Genomic DNA, 19,750 nt, shown 5'->3' on the forward strand with positions numbered 1-19,750 from the left:
TTTGTTGTTTTTCCTGATACCACAGTCTGCCATTATAGTATTTCTGCCTGAGAGTATGTTGGCGTACTATTAATACATTTATGAGAGTAGAGACGGTGAATGTATTCATTCCAAGACTGAATCCCTTCCTCAAATAAGATCTAAGAATCTTTGAGTAGCGTTGACTTTGTAATTTCAGTCCATGATAGTCATAAAAATTGTAGAAAAAAATATGAATCATTTTAAAATTCAGCACACGTATCGTAGCGTAACAGTTGTAATCAACACATCTTTCGGCTGCGAAGAGCAGATGGGGGAATGGTGTTGCACTAGAGGTGTTAGCTAATGAATTTTCATGATTTGACGATTAATTCCGGCATGTCCCAGAGGAAGGACCACCATGGGCTTACTTATCCCAGGGTTGATTGGGAGGTCACTGCACAATGTTCTAGGGATCAAGAGGTTGGTTATTGTGTTTACAGAACACCATCTGAATTCCTTGTGTTTAGTTGAATTCTATGAGCAATACATTTACTTTGAGAGCCTTGATGCAAAAATATACCATGTATTTACTATTTTCTAAGAACATTATTTGGCTAGATAAGATGAGGTGGACAAGGATTCTGGTGGCAAATGTATCCTGTCCTCTTAAGTACTGCATCTGTTTCAACCGTGAAATGTGTACAGAAGGCAAAGTCCGGTAATAAGCTTCTCTGAGAATAATGAAGAAACGAAGTTACATGGAAGTTACATGTTGTTTGAAAGAAAATGTGACATTCGCCAGTCAGAGAATGTAATTCATGGGCTTTTTTTCTGTTATATTTAATATATCCCTTGAGAAGAGTGCTTTATAAGAGGCCAAACAATTTAGAATAATTTGTACTATATGTTTTAGTTCATACATTCGCTTATAGCTTCTAGGGAACTCAATGAACTCGATGAAAGAGCAACCAATTCCATTCCAGATCCGACAAGTACTACAACTGCTTTTCTCCCAGTAATTTGTGTGCGACAGAGCACTGCGTGTTCTCAACCCATCTACACAGCTCTCGTAGAAGGCAGCCAGCTACAGTACAGCACATGGTCAGTGAAAAGCTCTTTGATGCCCAGAATACTTTTTCCACCAACTGTGTCACTTCTTGATTTATGAAGATAAAAGGTTGGGCAGAAATGTCTGACAGGTAGATGCCCCTTTCATTGTATGATCAAAGTCCAGTCCAGCATGCAGTCCATTCCCAACACCTTCAGTCTCAAGTTCTTGAGAGGAGAACAGAAAATAGAGCACTTCTCAGCCAAAGCGTAAGATTAGGCTCTCTTGGAAGGGAGTGACAGACACCTATTGTTGGGGGGTGTACTTTTCTTCATATCTGACCAATCTTTCCTGGTCTTTGAGAAAGGTAAGGTTAAGGGTTTGAAAGAATATGGACTACTTGGTGTGTTCCTCCAATGTCATTCAAAATTTGTAAAATGAATTTACCTTACCATGTTGACCTGACACTGCTTGTGTACCCTACATCCTCTCGATCATCCACAAACCATTCAAACAAGCTCCACATTTCCCACATTGTAGAACCCAATGTATGTGTGGTATTATTTCAAACAATTAAATAATGCTGTTTTTGGAGAATAATATTGCTTCAAGTTAAATTTGTTAGCACCTCCACAAATAACTAATGACAATTGCAGTGGAAGACGAAGGGATGACTGTTGCCATGGCGACGTTGAATGTGGACTACTTTCTGATTAGCGCATAATAAGAGGCTCTTTGGCCTTTGTGGTGTGGTCACTGGGTAAAGAAAGGACTACAGAAACTCGGTGGGGGACGAATAATATGGTAACCTTTGCAGGATTTGATTAAAACTTCAATTAAAATATATGTCAGCGTCACGCACTGCCAGGAGGCAGCCAGTGTGGCAGGAGCCTGTGTTTCGCCACACATGACTTTCCCCCCAGAAATCATTTAAAGTCATGTTGTCTTGTCACTACTCTCCAGGGACTCCCACAAGCCGCTGTCTTCCACTTTCGTTAGACAGTCTCATTTGCTGAGAAATTTGAAATTACAATGAACAGGATGCAGTCATGGTTTAAAAAAGCCTATTGTTTCCTGAAATGGTGTTATCCATGATCCTGTGTTGGAGGTTGTGAGCACACTGCAAGTTGTAACAGGTTTCCAGACAAGCTTTAGGTACTAAGGGCTCTTTTTCCGGCTGGCACTAAGGAGGCACAAGTGTCAAATGTACGTTAGTATGCAATTTTGTCATGTAAAAACTGGTGCACTAACACCAGGTTCGGCAATGTACCTTTCCAAAATCAACTAATTTGCACTGAGTTGGGAGCGGTGGCAATATTTGAAGTGTGTCCTTAATAACAAGTGCAAAAGTTACACTTTCAGTAACACAATTGATAATGGAATGGATTTTGAGAGCGGAAGCGTAGCCTATCCAGCCATGACACAGTGCCCATGGAAGGAGAGATGTGCTGATGAATATTGTATTTTGAAAATATTGGTAACCCCCAAACAGCCTACCCACCCCTTATTTTATTTGTATATAATTTACCAGCCAAGTCAATTGAGAACAACTTCTTATTTACAATTATGGGCTGGCAAGAGACAAAGGGCCTCCTGTGGAGATGGGCTGAGATTGAAAAAAAAACATTGTAAGACAAAACGGACAACACAGACAGAAGACACTGGCAAGAGCACAAACTGTGTGTGTGTGAAGTAAAACAACATGCTTCCTGACAACTAGAAACAACTACGTCTCAACAAACGGCTAATCTATTTGTCCTTTGAACGCCGTCAGGGACACCAGAGGGGTATGTTACAAAGCAGTTTTGAGTAGTCAGCAAGTTAACTTTGGTCAACTATGAGTTTAACTCAAGATAACCGGTCATACAAAAGTGGCTCACCTTTTAGTCTGGTAAATTTGGCTCTGGGGCAGGCTAATTCACATCTAACTCTACTTACCCTGAATGAAATGACTGAGCCATGAGTTGAGGACCAATTAAATCAAATTCCCTCCCTCTTGCAAAGATTGCGTTGTCCTCTTACTTTGAGAAAGATGACTGATTAAATATTTTATTAATCAAATGTTGTGTGTTAAAAAATAGTATTGGGGCTCCCAAGTGGTGCAGCGGTCTAAGGCACTGCATTGCTGGGCTAGGTGCGTCACTACAGACCCAGGTTTGATCCCGGGCTGTGTCACAACTGGACTCCATAGGGCGGTGCACAATTGGCCCAGCGTCGTCCGGGTTAGGGGAGGGTTTGGCCGGGGCTCATCGCTCTCTAATGACTACTTGTGGTGGGCCAGGTGCCTGCAAGCTGACCTCGTCATCAGGTGAAATGTGTTTGCTCTGACACATTGGTGCAGCTGGTTTCCCGGTTAAGCGGGCGGGTGTTAAGAAGCGCGGTTTGGCCGGTCATGTTTTGGAAGACTCATGACTCGACCTTCGCTTCCCGAGCCCATTGGGGAGTTGCCGCAATCAGATAAGATCGAAATTGGAGAGAAAGGGGGGGATTTTTTTTTTTTTTTTTACAAATTGTGTAATTTTCGAAAATATCACATTACACATTTAGTAATGACAGATTACATTTTAAACTTCACGCACATTTACACTTTTGTATAACAAAAAATGTATTGTGGGACTGGGATAAAAGGTGCTTATGGTTGTGCATTGATAAGCGCACCAAAGTTGGTATTAACGATATGTAATTAAATAAAGATGGCACTACTAAAAGCCTATTTCACACCATACCCTGCTGAATTTGCAAGTTAACTGTTCTTTCATTTTGATTTCGGCCCATTGAAAATGTGGCACTGACTCACCCATGGGATTGACATTTCAGCATCGTCTCAATGAAGAGTTCGGCTTTCGACTAGCCATGTGCGACATGCACGCGCAGATAGGTGAAGCTAACTGATGTTGGTGAGCTTTAGAAAACCCTGAGCAGATCTAGCTTTTTTCATAGGATGCCCCTCATGTCCAGGAGTTTTAAGTTGGCTTGGAGTATAAACGTACAGAGTGGCAGGCAGCGTCGAGGTCAGGGCAGGCAGAATGGTCAAGCAGGCGGGTACGGAGTCCAGAAAACAGGCAAGGGGCAAAACCGGAAGGACTAGCAAAAGAGAATAGAAGCAGGAGTACGGGAAAACACGCTGGTAGACTTGATAAACATACAAGACGAACTGGCACAGAGAGACGGGAAACACAGGGATATATACACCAGGGAAAATAAGCAACAACCAGAGGGGTTGGAGACAATCACAAGGAAAGGTGAAACAGATCAGGGTGTGACATGGAGGGAAATCCATGGGGGCTGAGTAATTGAAGGAAATTGTTTCATGCTCGGTTCTAATTTTTGGGACTTTTAGAATAAAACAAGATTGAGATCTGAGCTTGTATGTGTTTTAATTTTGAGCTAGAGGAGAGATAAAATGGCAGTTTTCCTAAAATGGCCTTATAAATAAAAAAACAGTGTTTCAGACTGCATGTTGTTAGTGATCTACAGCGCTGTAGAGATCGCAATGGTGTTGGATGTTTCTGATTGGTGACAAAACAAAGGGCTGCATGAAACATTCAGTGTAGAGCTGGAAGCTTGAACATAAATATACTGAACAAAAATATTAACGCAACATGCAGTAAAGTGTCAATTTTTCATGAGCTGATATAAAAGATCCCAGAAATGTTCCATAGGCACAAAAAACATATTTCTCTCAAATGTTGTGCACCAAGTTGTTTAGATCCCTGTTAGCGGGATGCAATGAAGCCCTTTTGTTGGGAAAAACTATTTCTGATTAGGTGGCCTGGCTCCCCGGTGGGTCCGAGTCATGTGAAATCCACAGACTAGGGCCTAATGAATTCATTTAAATTGACTGATTTCCATCTATGAACTGTAACTCAGTAAAATCTTTGAAATGGTTGCATGTTGCGTTAATTTAAAAAAATATATTTTTCATAGTTTCACTATAGTGCAACACAGAGAGAAAAGTACAACAAATCAACAATTTTCTGCCGGCAAAGGAAAAACAAGAGTTGTGCCGGTAATAAAACCCAATACAAAAATCAAATCATATTTTATTTGTCACGTACACGTCTTTAGCAGATGTTATTGCAGGTGTAGCAAAATGTTTGAGTTTCATGAAAGGTTGTCTGCATGGGGGTTGAAGCTCAACTATTTGTTATTATGTTGAATGATGTTTTAGCTTTTTCAAAAGTCAAACTGCTGCCCTAGAGAACAGTGTAATCCGCATAAACATGTTGAGCTGTCTCAATATGTCTCCCAATGTTGTTGATATATATAATCAAAAACAGGGGACCTAAAATTGATCCTTGAGGCAGACCCGAGCACAACGCTACGGTGTCCGACTTACAACCATCCACCTTAACCTGTTGCGACGACCAAACCCGGATCCGGGATTCTATTTATAGACCTAAGCTCATTACCATAACGCAACGTTAACTATTCATGAAAATCGCAAATGAAATGAAATAAATATGCTATCTCTCAAGCTTAGCCTTTTGTTAACAACACTGTCATCTCAGATTTTCAAAATATGCTTTTCAACCATAGGAAAACAATCATTTGTGTAACAGTAGCTAGCTAGCGTAGCATTTAGCGTTAGCATTAGCGTTAGCATTTAGCAGGCAACTATCACAAAAACAAGTAAAGCCTTCAAATAAAATAACTTACCTTTGAAGAACTTCTGATGTTTTCAATGAGGAGAGACTCAGTTAGATAGCAGATGCTCAGTTTTTCCAAAAAGATTATTTGTGTATTAGAAATAGCTCCGTTTTGTACATCACATTTGGCTACCAAAAAAAAAAAAAAAAAAAAAAACGAAAATTCAGCCCTCAAAACGCAAACTTTTTTCCAAATTAACTCCATAATATCGACTGAAACATGGCAAACGTGGTTTAGAATCAATCCTCAAGGTGTTTTTCCACATATCTCTTCAATGATATATCCTTCGTGGAAGCCTGGTTTCTCCTTGCTCTCAAATGGAAAAATAATTGCACCTGGCTTTACGCTCCAATTTCGACGCAGGGACACCAGGCGGACACTTGGAAAATGTAGTCTCTTATGGTCAATCTTCCAATGATATGCCTACAAATACGTCACAATGCTGCTAACACCTTGGGGGAACGACAAAAAGTGTAGGCTCATTCCTTGCGCAATCACAGCCATATAAGGAGACAATGGAAAACAGAGCTTCAGAAATTCTGCTCATTTCCTGGTTGACGCATCATCTTGGTTTCGCCTGTAGAATGAGTTCTGGGGCACTTACAGACAATATCTTTGCAGATTCTGAAACTTCAGAGTGTTTTCTTTCAAAAACTGTCAAGAATATGCATAGTCGAGCATCTTTTCGTGACAAAATATCGCGCTTAAAACGGGAACGTTTTTTATCCAAAAATGAAATAGCGCCCCTAGAGATCAAAGAGGTTAACACACTGGGTTCGATTTGACAGGTAGTTCACAAACCACCCCAGAGTATGACCAGTAATCCCAATACACTTCGATATCTGCACAAAGAAAGTATGGTCCTCAGTGTCAAATGCCTTTGACAAGTCTATGAATACAGATACACAATGCAGCTTCTTATCCAGGGCACAGCAAATATAATTCAAAACCTTCAAAGTTTATGTCAAAGTTTAGTGCTGTTGCTAGACCTGAAACCTGATTGAATACCACTGAAATATTGTTTTCCTGGAGGTAGGTGTTAAGCTGCTTATTGACTAGGGACTACAGTACCTTTGCCAGAATAGACCATTTTGATATGGGCCCATAGTTGTTCAGTAGTGTGGCATCACATCCTTTCAAAAGGACAATGCTGATTTCCACAACTTGGGGATTTCATTACATTGTATGGTGAGGTTAAAGATTAATGTTAAAGGGGAGGAATGATGTCTGCAGCTAATAGTAGTAGGTGGGGGTCTAGATAATTAGGGCCAGGCAATGTTTTTGACATCAATTGTTTTCAGGGCTCTACTGAGACAGAGAAGGGCGAGAAAGAGAACCTGAAGAAGGAGAGCCCAGGAGTGACAGGTAATTTCACAGGGGGCTTATGTTGTTGACCTTTAACCCTATCAAATAATCCACCTGCATCAAGAAAAAGTTCAGAATAGAGGTTCTCTCAGTTAATCAAGGCTGGTTTAGCAGCACCGCATAGGTGTACATTTTTATCCTGGCCATTAGCCAAAATTAGCCTATGGATTTTAAATGGTCTACTGAGAGTGCTTAGAAATATTTAGCCTTTTCATTATTCACAATTCACATACCTGCGTTTCGCTTGTTTAAGTATGCTATCCATCCCCCATTTTCAAAGAGCGACCTAGTTCGATTACCAAAGACACACTCCTCAAAACTATTAATTCCTCCAATCATATCAATGTCAAAATATATATTTTTTTGTCTGCCTCACACATAGGCAACGATACAAATGACAGGAGCCTAATATTTTGTATAGACGTGCAAATGTTATGCGTAAAGACATTTAGGTCTACGTGTGCACACTGTACCAAATATTTGAAGATAATACACAACGTAGAGGACTTGAGGTCAATAGTGAATTAACGATCAATGGAAATAGTTGTTTTTCAGTTCAACATCTGGTTAGAATCTGTGTAGGGGTTTCAGTCCTGGACTCATAGCTACATGTGACAAGATGTCATTGGTCTGAATAGTCTATACATTGAGCCTGAAACAGGATACTTGTTATTTGGCCATTGGCCCAATTTTACTGCAAGGAATTCTAATTGGTCAAACACAGGCTAGGGTTGGGGGTTATAAATTGTATCATGTCGCTTTGTTCTGTGGAGAAGTGCAAATATGATCTGTAAGTTGGTTCTATAATGTTTCAAAAACATTACATTTGCAAGCAGTATAACGGTGAGTGGACATTACAACTTTCTCTTGATATTGTATCTTTATCCAGCTCCTGTGAAAAGTTTGGATGTGCATATAAACTTCCATAGTCTAAATGGCCTTATATGTATTATACGCCCACGAGGAGCAATTAAGTATTGTACCTGGAACTGAATTTAGACATAGCCTATTTAGAACAAATTGTTAGTTAATTTTTATTAGAATTTGATTACAATTATACACTGTCTTTAAGGCCTTATCAATAGCTTATTGAATGTAATCCTGTTTATTGACTATGTTTGGCCTGTCCATGTCCAGACTGCAATTTACAGTTGTCCTATTGAAGCAATGCAATTAGAATAATGTGTACTGCAAACGTTCAACATATTTAGCAAATATGGGTCAGGTTATTTCACAAACTATGCTATAATGAACTAACATTCAAATTGGAGTTGATGACAATGCAATACATCAAATACCGTGAATACACAACTTTAAATAACCACATATTTAGCCAATGTTGCACGTTCTGATTGGCCAGTGAGGGGCCAAGCCTCAACACACCCACAACTTGTTTATTCACTAAAACCCAGCCCTTTCGTGCCACCGCCAGCTTCTGCGCCCATAATTCTGGTTGTGAAAATAGCTCAAGTATTTCTAGCACACCTCTGAAACTATAATGCTACAGGCAGTGCTAAGATTCACAATTGTGTTAGGTTTGTTAAAATAGATACAGTTGAAGTCGGAAGTTTACATACACTTAGGTTGGAGTCATTAAAACTTGTTTATCAACTCCTACACACATTTCTTGTTAACAAACTATAGTTTTGGCAAGACCTCCACAAGTCTGGTTCATCCTTGGGAGCAATTTCCAAACGCCTGAAGGTACCATGCTCATCTGTACAAACAATAGTACGCAAGTATAAACACAATGGGACCATTCAGCCATCATACCGCTCAGGAAGGAGACGCGTTCTGTCTCCTAGAGATGAGCGTACTTTGGTGCGAAAGTGTAAATCAATCCCAGAACAACAGCAAAAGGACATTGTGAAGATGCTGGGGGAAACAGGTGCAAAAGTATATATATCCACAGTAAAACAAGTCCTATATCGACATAACCTGAAAGGCCGCTCAGCAAGGAAGAAGCCACTTCTCCAAAACCACCATAAAAAAGCCAGACTACGGTTTGCAACTGCACATGGGGACAAAGATCGTACTTTTTTGAGAAATGTCCTCTGGTCTAATGAAACAAAAATAAAACTGTTTGGCCATAATGAACATCATTATGTTTGGAGGAAAAAGGGGGACGCTTGCAAGCCGAAGAACAACATCCCAACAGTGAAGCACGGGGGTGGCAGCATCATGTTGTGGGGGTGCTTTGCTGCAGGAGGGCCTGGTGCACTTTACAAAATAGATGGCTTCTTGAGGGAGGAAAACGATGTGGATATATTGAAACACCATCTCAAGAAATCAGTCAGGAAGTTAAAGCTTGGTCGCATATGGGTCTTCCAAATGGACAATGACCCCTAGCATACTTCCAAAATTGTGTCAAAATGGCTTAAGGACAACAAAGTCAAGGTATTGGAGTGGCCATCACAAAGCCCTGAGCTCCATCCTATAGGACATGTGTGGGCAGAACAGAAAAGCATGTGCTAGCAAGGAGGCCTACAAACCTGACTCAGTTACACCAGCTTTGTCAGGAGGAATGGGCCAAAATTCACCCAACTTATTGTGGGAAGCTTGTGGAAGGCTACCCGAACCGTTTGACCCAAGTTAAACAATTTAAAGGCAATACTACCAAATACTATTTGCGTTTATGTAAACTTCTGACCCACTGGGAATGTGATGAAAGATATAAAAGCTGAAATAAATAATTCTCATTCTTAACATTTCACATTCTTAAAATAAAGTGGTGATCCTAACTGACCTAGAACAGGGACTTTTTAGTTGGATTAAATGTCAGGAATTGTGAAAAACTGAGGTTTTAAATGTATTTGGCTAAGGTGTATGTAAACTTTCGACAACTGTACCTAAATATCAAACCAATTAAATGTTTTCTAAAATGATGAGCCTAATGTTATTTACAGGCATGCACGCGTGCGTACACTAACATATACAGTTTGGCAAAAAAGTATTTAGTCAGCCACCAATTGTGCAAGTTCTCCCACTTAAAAAGATGAGAGAGGCCTGTAATTTTCATCATAGGTACACTTCAACTATGACAGACAAAATGAGAAAATAAAATCCAGAAAATCACATTGTAGGATTTTTAATGAATTTATTTGCAAATTATGGTGGAAAATAAGTATTTGGTCACCTACAAACAAGCAAGATTTCTGGCTCTCACAGACCTGTAACTTATTATTTAAGAGGCTCCTCTGTCCTCCACTCGTTACCTGTATTAATGGTGCCTGTTTGAACTTGTTATCAGTATAAAAGACACCTGTCCACAACCTCAAACAGTCACACTCTAAACTCCACTATAGCCAAGACCAAAGAGCTGTCAAAAGACACCAGAAACAAAGTTATAGATCTGGGAAGACTGAATCTGCAATAGGTAAGCAGCTTGGCTTGAAGAAATCAACTATGGGAGCAATTATTAGGAAATGGAAGACATACAAGACCACTGATAATCTCCCTCGATCTGGGGCTCCACGCAAGATCTCAAAATGATCACAAGAACGATGAGCAAAAATCCCAGAACCACACGGTGGAATGACCTGCAGAGAGCTGGGACCAAAGTAACAAAGCCTACCATCAGTAACACACTACACCGCCAGGGACTCAAATCCTGCAGTGCCAGACGTGTCCCCCTGCTTAAGCCAGTACATGTCCAGGCCCGTCTGAAGTTTGCTAGAGAGCATTTGGATGATCCAGAAGAAGATTGGGAGAATGTCATATGGTCAGATGAAACCAAAATATAACTTTTTGGTAAAAACTCAACTCGTCGTGTTTGGAGGACGAAGAATGCTGAGTCGCATCCAAAGAACACCATACCTACGGTGAAGCATGGGGGTGGAAACATCATGCTTTGGGGCTGTTTTTCTGCAAAGGGACCAGGTCGACTGATCCGTGTAAAGGAAAGAATGCATCGGGCCATGTATCGTGAGATTTTGAGTGAAAACCTCCTTCCATCAGCAAGGGCATTGAAGATGAAACGTGGCTGGGTCTTTCAGCATGACAATGATCCCAAACACACCGCCCGGGCAGCGTTTTTTGGCAGAAATACCTTCTCGAACATGTGAACTTTCATGTGCCTTAATATCAAACTTGTATGTCATCTGTAAATACGAATAAAATTGTTAAATTGCGAGCCCAGTTGGTTTAGCCACAGAACAAGTAAGCAACCTTCCCACTAGCCATGATTGGATGATATAATGAGTGGGATGGAAATGACGAGAGATGAGTTTGGATTGGTCTGCAGTGAAGCATCTTGTGTCTATAAAATTAGCTGCTCGTTATGCGTAGATAATCCTTTCTACTGCAGTTTTTTTTAAAGGTATAACGTTAGCCATGGAGAACTGCAAATATGTTGCTACTGCTCTGAATAACATTGCTGCCCTGAATTTATCAGGCTATCGACAAAGGTCAGTGGGAAAAAGTTGTGATGGACAGCTTTCTGGAGGACGATCGTGCTATGCTGACTCTCTCTGACTCTGAATCAGACGATGAGGAAATCCCTGATTTATGCTGAGCACTTGATGGCTGCTTTTCCTTCACTCTGTGATCCAACTCATGTCAAACCATCTCAATTGGTTTGAGGTCGGGTGATTGTGGAGGCCAGGTCATCTGATGCAGCACTCAATCACTCTCCTTCTTGTTCAAATTGCTCTTACACAGACTGGAGGTGTGTAAGGGCAGTAGAGTTAGTTATCTCTGGGTCTTCCTTTCCTGTGGCGATCCTCATGTGAGCCAGTTTCATCATAGTTCTTGATTGTTTTTGCGACTTCACTTGAGGAAACTTTCAAAGTTCTTGAAATGTTCCGCATTGACTGACCTTCATGTCTTAAAGTAGTGATGGACTGTAATGTCTCTTTGGTTATTTGAGCTGTTCTTGCCATAATATGGACTTGGTCTTTTACCAAATAGGGCTATCTTCTGTATACCAACCCTACCATGTCCCAACACAACTGATTGGCTCAAACGCAGTAATAATGAAATAAATTCCACAAATTAACTTTGAACAAGGCACACCTGTTAATTGAAATGCATTTCAGGTGACTACCTCATGATGCTGATTGAGTGAATACCAAGGTTGTGCAAAGCTTCCGTCAAGGAAAAAGGTGGCTACTTTGAAGAATCTCAAATATAAACTGTATTTTGATTTGTTTAACACTTTTTTGTTTACTACATGATTCCATATGTGTCATGGAACCACCTGTCACCAGAGGGTGGCAGAGACCATCCTAGAGACATTGATGACACTCAGGTTTGTCCTATTATTATGATTTCCCTGTTAAAAGAGGTGTGTTTTCTGGTGCCCTTTGCAGAAGCTTGAATTGTTTTACCGTGTGCGTTTGTTTCCTGAGTGAGTTTGAGTCTTTTTTGCTGTGTACTGTTATCCTGTGGCTACTGTTCATAAGTAAAGCATTTAAGTTTATCCCTAACCACTTATTCCTCATCTGGTCTCTTCTCTGCACCTGGGTCTCTGCCCTCACCACTTCACAATATGTGTTACTTCATTGTTTTGATGTCTTAAATATTATTCTAATATGTATAAAATAGTAGAAATAAAGAAAAACCCTTGAATAAGTAAGTGTGTCCAATCTTTTGATTGGTACTGTACATATAATATATACACAAAAGTATATGGACATTTCTTCAAATGAATGGATTCGGCTATTTCAGCCACACCCATTTCTGAAAGGTGCATAAAATCTAGCACACAGCCGTACAATCTCCATAGACAAGCTTTTGCAGTAGAATGGCCTTACTGAAGAGTTCAGTCACTTTCAACTTGTTACCGTTATAGGATGCCACCTTTCCAACAAGTCAGTTTGGAAAATTTCTGCCCTGCTAGAGCTAACCCAGTCAGTTGTATGTGCTGTAAACTTCTAGGACCAACAACGGCTCAGCCACGAAGTGGTAGGCCAAATAAGCTCACAGAATGGGACCACTGAGTGTCCTCGGTTGAAACACTCACTACATCGTTCCAAACTGCCTCTTAAAGCAACTTCAGAACAAGAACTGTTCGTCAGGAGCTTCATGAAATGGGTTTCCATGGCCGGGCAGCCGCGCTCAACCCTAAGATCACCATGTGCAATGCCAAGCGTTGGCTGAAATGGTGGAAAGCTCGCTACGATTGGACTTTGGAGCAGTGGAAATACGTTCTCTGGCGTGATGAATCACGCTGGACAAATCTGGGTTTGGTGGATACCAGGAGAACGCTACCTGCCCGAATGCGTAGGGACAAATGTAAAATTTAGTGGAGGAGGAAATAATGGTCTGGAGCTGTTTTTCATAGTTCAGGCTAAGCTCCTTAGTTCCACTGAAGGGGCTACATTATACAATGACATCCTAGACGATGCTGTGCTTCCAACTTTGCGGCAACAGTATGGAGAAGGCCCTTTCTGTTATGACAATTCCCTCTTGAACAAAGTGAGGTCCATACAGAAGTGGTTTGTCGAGATTGGTGTGGAAGAACTTGACTTGCCTGCACAGAGCCCTGACCTCCACCCCATCGAACACCTGTCGGATGAATTGGAATGCCGACTGTGAGCCAAGCCTAATCACCCAACATCAATGGAAGAAAGTCCCCGCAGCAATGTTCCAACATCTAGTGGAAAGCCTTCCCAGAAGTGTGGAGGCTGTTAGAGCAGCAAAGGGGGGACCAACTCCATATTATATATTATATAATGCCAATGATTTTGGAATGAAATATTTGACGAGCCGGTGTCCACATTGAATTGCAGACAAAAGGAAGTCACTCCATATTTCCTCAACATCAGACACTGTCTGTAGCGTGTCTTGTTTGAGCTTTGATGTACAGTGCTTTCAGACGTAGGTTCAGGTATAGGCTCAGATGTAACACAACACAGGCCACAGGTCTGCTCCATCTCTTTGAACCAGTGTTTTCACCTCATTACCAAAATAAAGACTACTTTCTACAGAGCCTCGCCAAGCATCGCCATCTAGGGCCCAGCCTCTACTCCTTCCAGCAACAGATTGGCTTACAAGGGCAGTGGGCACACGGGGTATACTAATGTACAAGTCTTCCCAGGTTCATAAATATACAAGTTTGTTCCCCCATGCGCTGACTGAGAGAGTGAGTGTACCTGAGAATCTATCTGTGGGCATTTGATGTATTTTGATCCTCATTGTGAGAACTCATTACCGGGGGAAGCAGCGAGTGGAGTAAGATATTTTCCTCCAGTGAGCCTAAATTATTGGAATGAGTGCCGGTTTGATTCATTCTGAGGGGGAAGGATGATTGCTTTTTCAGCTCACCAACTCCACTGTAGGGAGAGCATAATAATAACCAGAAGGATCTCTCGATACAGACCCTTTTGGGGAAGGGGTGGGTGGCAGGCGATGCTGGTGAAGGTGCTAATGGTGTTGAGGGGATATGATGCTAGCTGTGTAGTCTCGGTGCCATCAGTCTACACTCTGCTCTCACCCCAATTTAGATTGCTTTTCTCTCTCGCTCTCTCTCCCCACCACCACCATTCTTTTGTTTTCAAGTTATTAATTTTGGAAGAAGAATACACACCGTTTCTCGTTTTGTATTTGTTTGTTATACACTGAACAAAAATATAAATGCAACAGATAGTATTGGTCTCATGTTTTATGAGCTGAAATAAAAGATCCCAGAAATGTCCCATATGTACAAAAAGCTTATTTCTCTAAAATTGTGCACACAAATTTGTTTACATCCCTGTTAGTGAGTATTTCTCATTTGCCAATATAATCCATCCACCTGACAGGTGTGGCATATCAAGAAGCTGATTAAAAAGCATGATTATTACACAGGTGCACTTTGTGCTGTGCATTTTGTCACACAACACAATGCTACAGATGTCTCAAGTTTTGAGGGAGCATGCAATAGGCATGCTGACACCAGGAATGTCCACCAGAGTTGTTGCCAAAGAGTTTAATTTTGATTTCTCTACCATAAGCCACCTCCCATTGTTTTTTCAAAAATAGCTTGGGATGCTCTGGATCAACGTGCACAACAGCATGTTCCAGTTCCCGCCAATATCCAACAAACGTTGCACAGCCATTGAAGAGGAGTGGGAAAACAAGCCACATGTCACGATCGTCGTAAGGAACGGAACAAAATGCAGCGTGGTATGTGTTCATGATGAAGTTTGTAATTAAAGAAAGCACTGAACACTGAATACAAACTATACAAAACAATAAACGAATAACGAACGTGAAGCAATAATGAGAACTGTGCTGACACAAGCAACTACAGTGCCTTGCGAAAGTATTCGGCCCCCTTGAACTTTGCGACCTTTTGCCACATTTCAGGCTTCAAACATAAAGATATAAAACTATTTTTTTGTGAAGAATCAACAACAAGTGGGACTTCCAACAAGACAATGATCCAAAACATAAAGCAAAATCTACAATGGAATGGTTAAAAAATAAACATATCCAGGTGTTAGAATGGCCAATTCAAAGTCCAGACCTGAATCCAATCGAGAATCTGTGGAAAGAACTGAAAACTGCTGTTCACAAATGCTCTCCATCCAACCTCACTGAGCTCGAGCTGTTTTGCAAGGAGGAATGGGAAAAAATGTCAGTCTCTCGATGTGCAAAACTGATAGAGACATACCCCAAGCGACTTACTGCTGTAATCGCAGCAAAAGGTGGCGCTACAAAGTATTAACTTAAGGGGGCTGAATAATTTTGCACAACCAATTTTTCAGTTTTTGATTTGTTAAAAAAGTTTTACATATCCAATAAATGTCGTTCCACTTCATGATTGTGTCCCACTTGTTGTTGATTCTTCACAAAAAAATACAGTTTTATATCTTTATGTTTGAAGCCTGAAATGTGGCAAAAGGTCGCAAAGTTCAAGGGGGCCGAATACTTTCGCAAGGCACTGTATGAACCGCACCGGGCTATGCACCCGCACTGGGGACACCGTGCGCTCCACAGCATAACACGGTGCCTGCCCGGTCTCTCTCGCCCTCCGGTAAGCACAGGAAGTTGGCGCAGGTCTCCTACCTGGCTTCGCCACACTTCCTGTGTGCCACCCCCCAAGACATTTTAGGGGCTGACTCTCGGGCTTCCATCCGCGCCTCCATGCTGCCTCCTCATACCAGCGCCTCTCCGACCTTCGCTGCCTCCAGCTCTTCCTTGGGGCGCGATATTCTCCTGGATGTGCCCAGGGTCCTTTACCGTCCAACTCATCCTCCCATGTCCATTCCTCCTTGCGCTGCTCCTGCTGCCACTGCCTGTCACCACGCCGCTTGGTCCTTGGTTGGTGGGTGATTCTGTCATGATCGTCGTAAGGAACGGACCAAAATGCAGCGTGGTATGTGTTCATGATGAAGTTTTTAATTAAAGAAAGCACTGAACACTGAATACAAACTATATAAAACAATAAACGAATAACGAACGTGAAGCTATAATGAGAACTGTGCTGACACAAGCAACTAACATAGACAATCACCCACAAACAAACAGTGAAACCCAGGCTACCTAAGTATGATTCTCAATCAGAGACAACTAATGACACCTGCCTCTGATTGATAACCATACTAGGCCGAAACATAGAAATCCCAAAATCATAGAAAAACAAACATAGACTGCCCACCCCAACTCACGCCCTGACCACACTAAATAACGACAAAACAGAGGAAATAAAAGTCAGAACGTGACACCACAATCAACAGCTTGATCAACTCTAGGAGATGTGTTGCACTGCATGAGGCAATGGTTGTCACCCCCGATACTGACTGGTTTCTGTTCCACATGCCTACATTTTTTTTTGTATCTTTGACCAACAGATGCATACCTGTATTCCCAGTCATTAGAAATTCATAGATTAGGGCCGAATTAATTTATTTAAATTGACCGATTTCCTTATGAACTGTAACTCAAAGTAAAATCTTTGAAATTGTTACATGTTGCGTTTAGTTGGCTTGTTTCAGTTGGCTGAATGCCCCTATCCCTGTTTCCACGCCTCTCGTCTACCAAATGGAGGTGGTGCCGCACACTTGGGAAGGAATTGAATGGGCCCTGAGCCTGCATGCTGTAAGGCTCTGATAAAACGGCAAGGGGCTTTTGGCGAGTGGGTGAAAGTGGAGAGCGGTTGAGGACTATTGAGCGGCGACTGAATAGAGCGGTGCACTTTAGCAATGCTTAACAGGAATCCAGCCTTGAGAACAATGTGAGACCACATTTTGCCAGTATATAGCATAAGAGGGATGCAAAGAACTTTAATAATATATACAGTAGCCCTCACCTTTTTAAAGGGGAAATCTGCGATTGCTACATAGTTTTTAACTTTCAATGAAGGACATATAGCCATGGATTATTAACACATATAACTTATAAATGCCTCATTAGCTAAGTTCAGCTGTCAGACTTCATCAGAACCCAAAATATAAGCTTGTTTTACTCAATTGTGTGTAAACAATGTGATTGTAGACAGACACTATCATTTTGATCTCATGGATGGTCAGTCCTTGCATCCATAGCCCCATGTATTCACTTTAGGGTGGTTACATTTCTCTAGCCGCAGAAATGGCGGGGTGTCCACGTTGCTGTTGTGTGAACTGCAGATTGCCCCTATAATACTTTATTATCTTGGAATCTCAATAAAACTGCACTTTTGATTAGTCTCAATCACGTATTTACTTAATCTTAGCTCAACACAGATACATGCCTCAGACATGAATGCAATTTAAACCTCAGGTTCAGGCAAATTCATATATATATTGGCATTGCTGTAAAAGGAGCCTGTTGGAGCAGTGAGAGAGTGGCGGGGAGCCACACGGGCAGAGCCCAGGTAATTAAGGTAACAGTTGTACTCGGTTCCGCTCCACCACACTTCCTCCCTAATTGTTCTCTGCTTTAAAGGGTGACCTGTGGACAGGAAAATGGACAGACCAGCCAACACCGGCACTTTAGCAGTCAGGAAGTTTTCTGCCTCTCCAGCCCTCACAAACCACCAGGGGTGTGCGTGTGTGTATATATTTGTGTGTGTGTGTGTGTGTTTGAGTTGCACTCCAGAATCCCTCATTGAACTGAGATAGCAAACTTCAAATGATGGGGGTTTATAATGTCACAGGATGTGAACAGGATGCTTTTTGCCATGGGGTGGAAGTGCAGGGCTATTGTACTAAAGGTCGGACAACTCATTTGTGATTCCTTATATAAGTGGGGCTGGATTTTCCTGCATGCTCTGTGCACTCATGGATAGACCCACACAATTCAATGTTTGGTTTGATGAAAGTGTAGGCTACAGAGATATATTGAGTTGTTAAGAATATGTACTGTAGTCTAGTCTGTAAAATGACTCAAAGGAAATCAAACAAATCCAGGTCCCATGCTCCATGAGAAAACCTGGTGAACTTGTGTGTTCTTCTATTGCACCAAGATAGCTACCCCTGTTAATACCTCTCACTGAAACGACATGAAAACATCGGATTCCATCGGCCTTCCGCTTTGACCTGTCCTACACACTTAAACACCATTCGACCTCATCCTGACTGTACCCTCAGTTCCACTTAGCTAGAAGGCATCACAATCTCTCAGTCTCTCGAACAAAGATGGACAATGTCCCACCACTGTATACGTGTTTTTTGTATGACAATTGTGAGTGGGAATTGCTGGACATTGTAGTACCTGTCAGGGTACAATGGCTGTCGTGAAGTAGAGGGGAACTTTTGAGGCCTTGGTGATTATAGGGGCGGCAGGTATTCTTGATGTCATTCAGTTGTACAAATGACCAGATATCCCCCTTTCCCTACCTGGGGTGGAATCAGCTCACCCATGGCATAGCAATCCTCTCAGTTGCCCTTTCTCAGTGTGTGCCAAACACTTCCGACCGCCATGTACCCTGATTAATGAGACTTGAGTCATGCCCAATGCTAGCCCCCTACTATCCCTCCATCCCTTACTCCCTCCCTCCTTCACTCCCTCCTTCCCTCTGTTTCATTTGGGGTAGATAGCTGGAGGAGGAAGAGGGTGAGAAAGGGTATAAATAACAACGACAGCACTGAGTCATTATTTGTCAAGATCAAGGGCAACTCAGGAGATGCCTTCATTGACTTAACGGCAAAAGCAAAGTTTTAACTCAGGCTTCACAGATGTCACTATTTTTTTGTCTGCTGACCTAGGGAGTTCCCCCTGATGGATTTTCTAGACTGAAATTAGCAATCTTCTTAGAGCTGATTTCCGAATGAACCCTGATTAGTCGTAGATTAGCCCTAATCGGGCCCATTCAGACCTGGGGATTTGGGCTTTTGTTGTTCAGCATTATTCTCAATCAGTTCCACCACTGTGAGGCCTTGATCTAAGCATGCATAATAAGTCTGTATTACACAAAGTTGTCAAGTTACTGTGTTTTGTGTTTTGTGGAGAATAGTAGTATGTGATGGATGAAAATGTAGATTTACCGGTATTTATATTGATCACTGTGTAGTTTACCACAACTGCAATACATGGAGCTTGCTGGTCTCCTTTTCCCAGACTCATATTATAACATCACTCATATCATAAAGTAGACATCATCAAAACTTTGTACTGTATCTCCAAACAATAAAGTATTCAGGAATTACATAAATGCTTTTCTGGATGATGCCATCGATAAGATTCGAGGGGCTTCTTAATAACCAGTTCAAACGGTTCAAGAGCTCTGCAGCCAAATGCCAGTTGTTTGTGCACTTAGCTTTGGTTTATCCAGATTACACTACAGGCATTTCATCTTGTAAAATCAGACAAAAACGTTTA

The 19,750-nt window shown here is 41.5% G+C and overlaps 1 protein-coding gene across 1 annotated transcript in view; it reads left to right on the plus strand.

The window, feature by feature from the left end:
- Nucleotides 1-19,750, plus strand: part of LOC139370689 (protein tyrosine phosphatase receptor type T) — a 435,744-nt gene that overhangs the window by 249,325 nt on the left and 166,669 nt on the right. The window lies entirely within an intron of this gene.

Source organism: Oncorhynchus clarkii, chromosome 17 (assembly GCF_045791955.1).
Source record: "Oncorhynchus clarkii lewisi isolate Uvic-CL-2024 chromosome 17, UVic_Ocla_1.0, whole genome shotgun sequence".
In the NCBI taxonomy this organism is placed as follows: domain Eukaryota; kingdom Metazoa; phylum Chordata; class Actinopteri; order Salmoniformes; family Salmonidae; genus Oncorhynchus; species Oncorhynchus clarkii.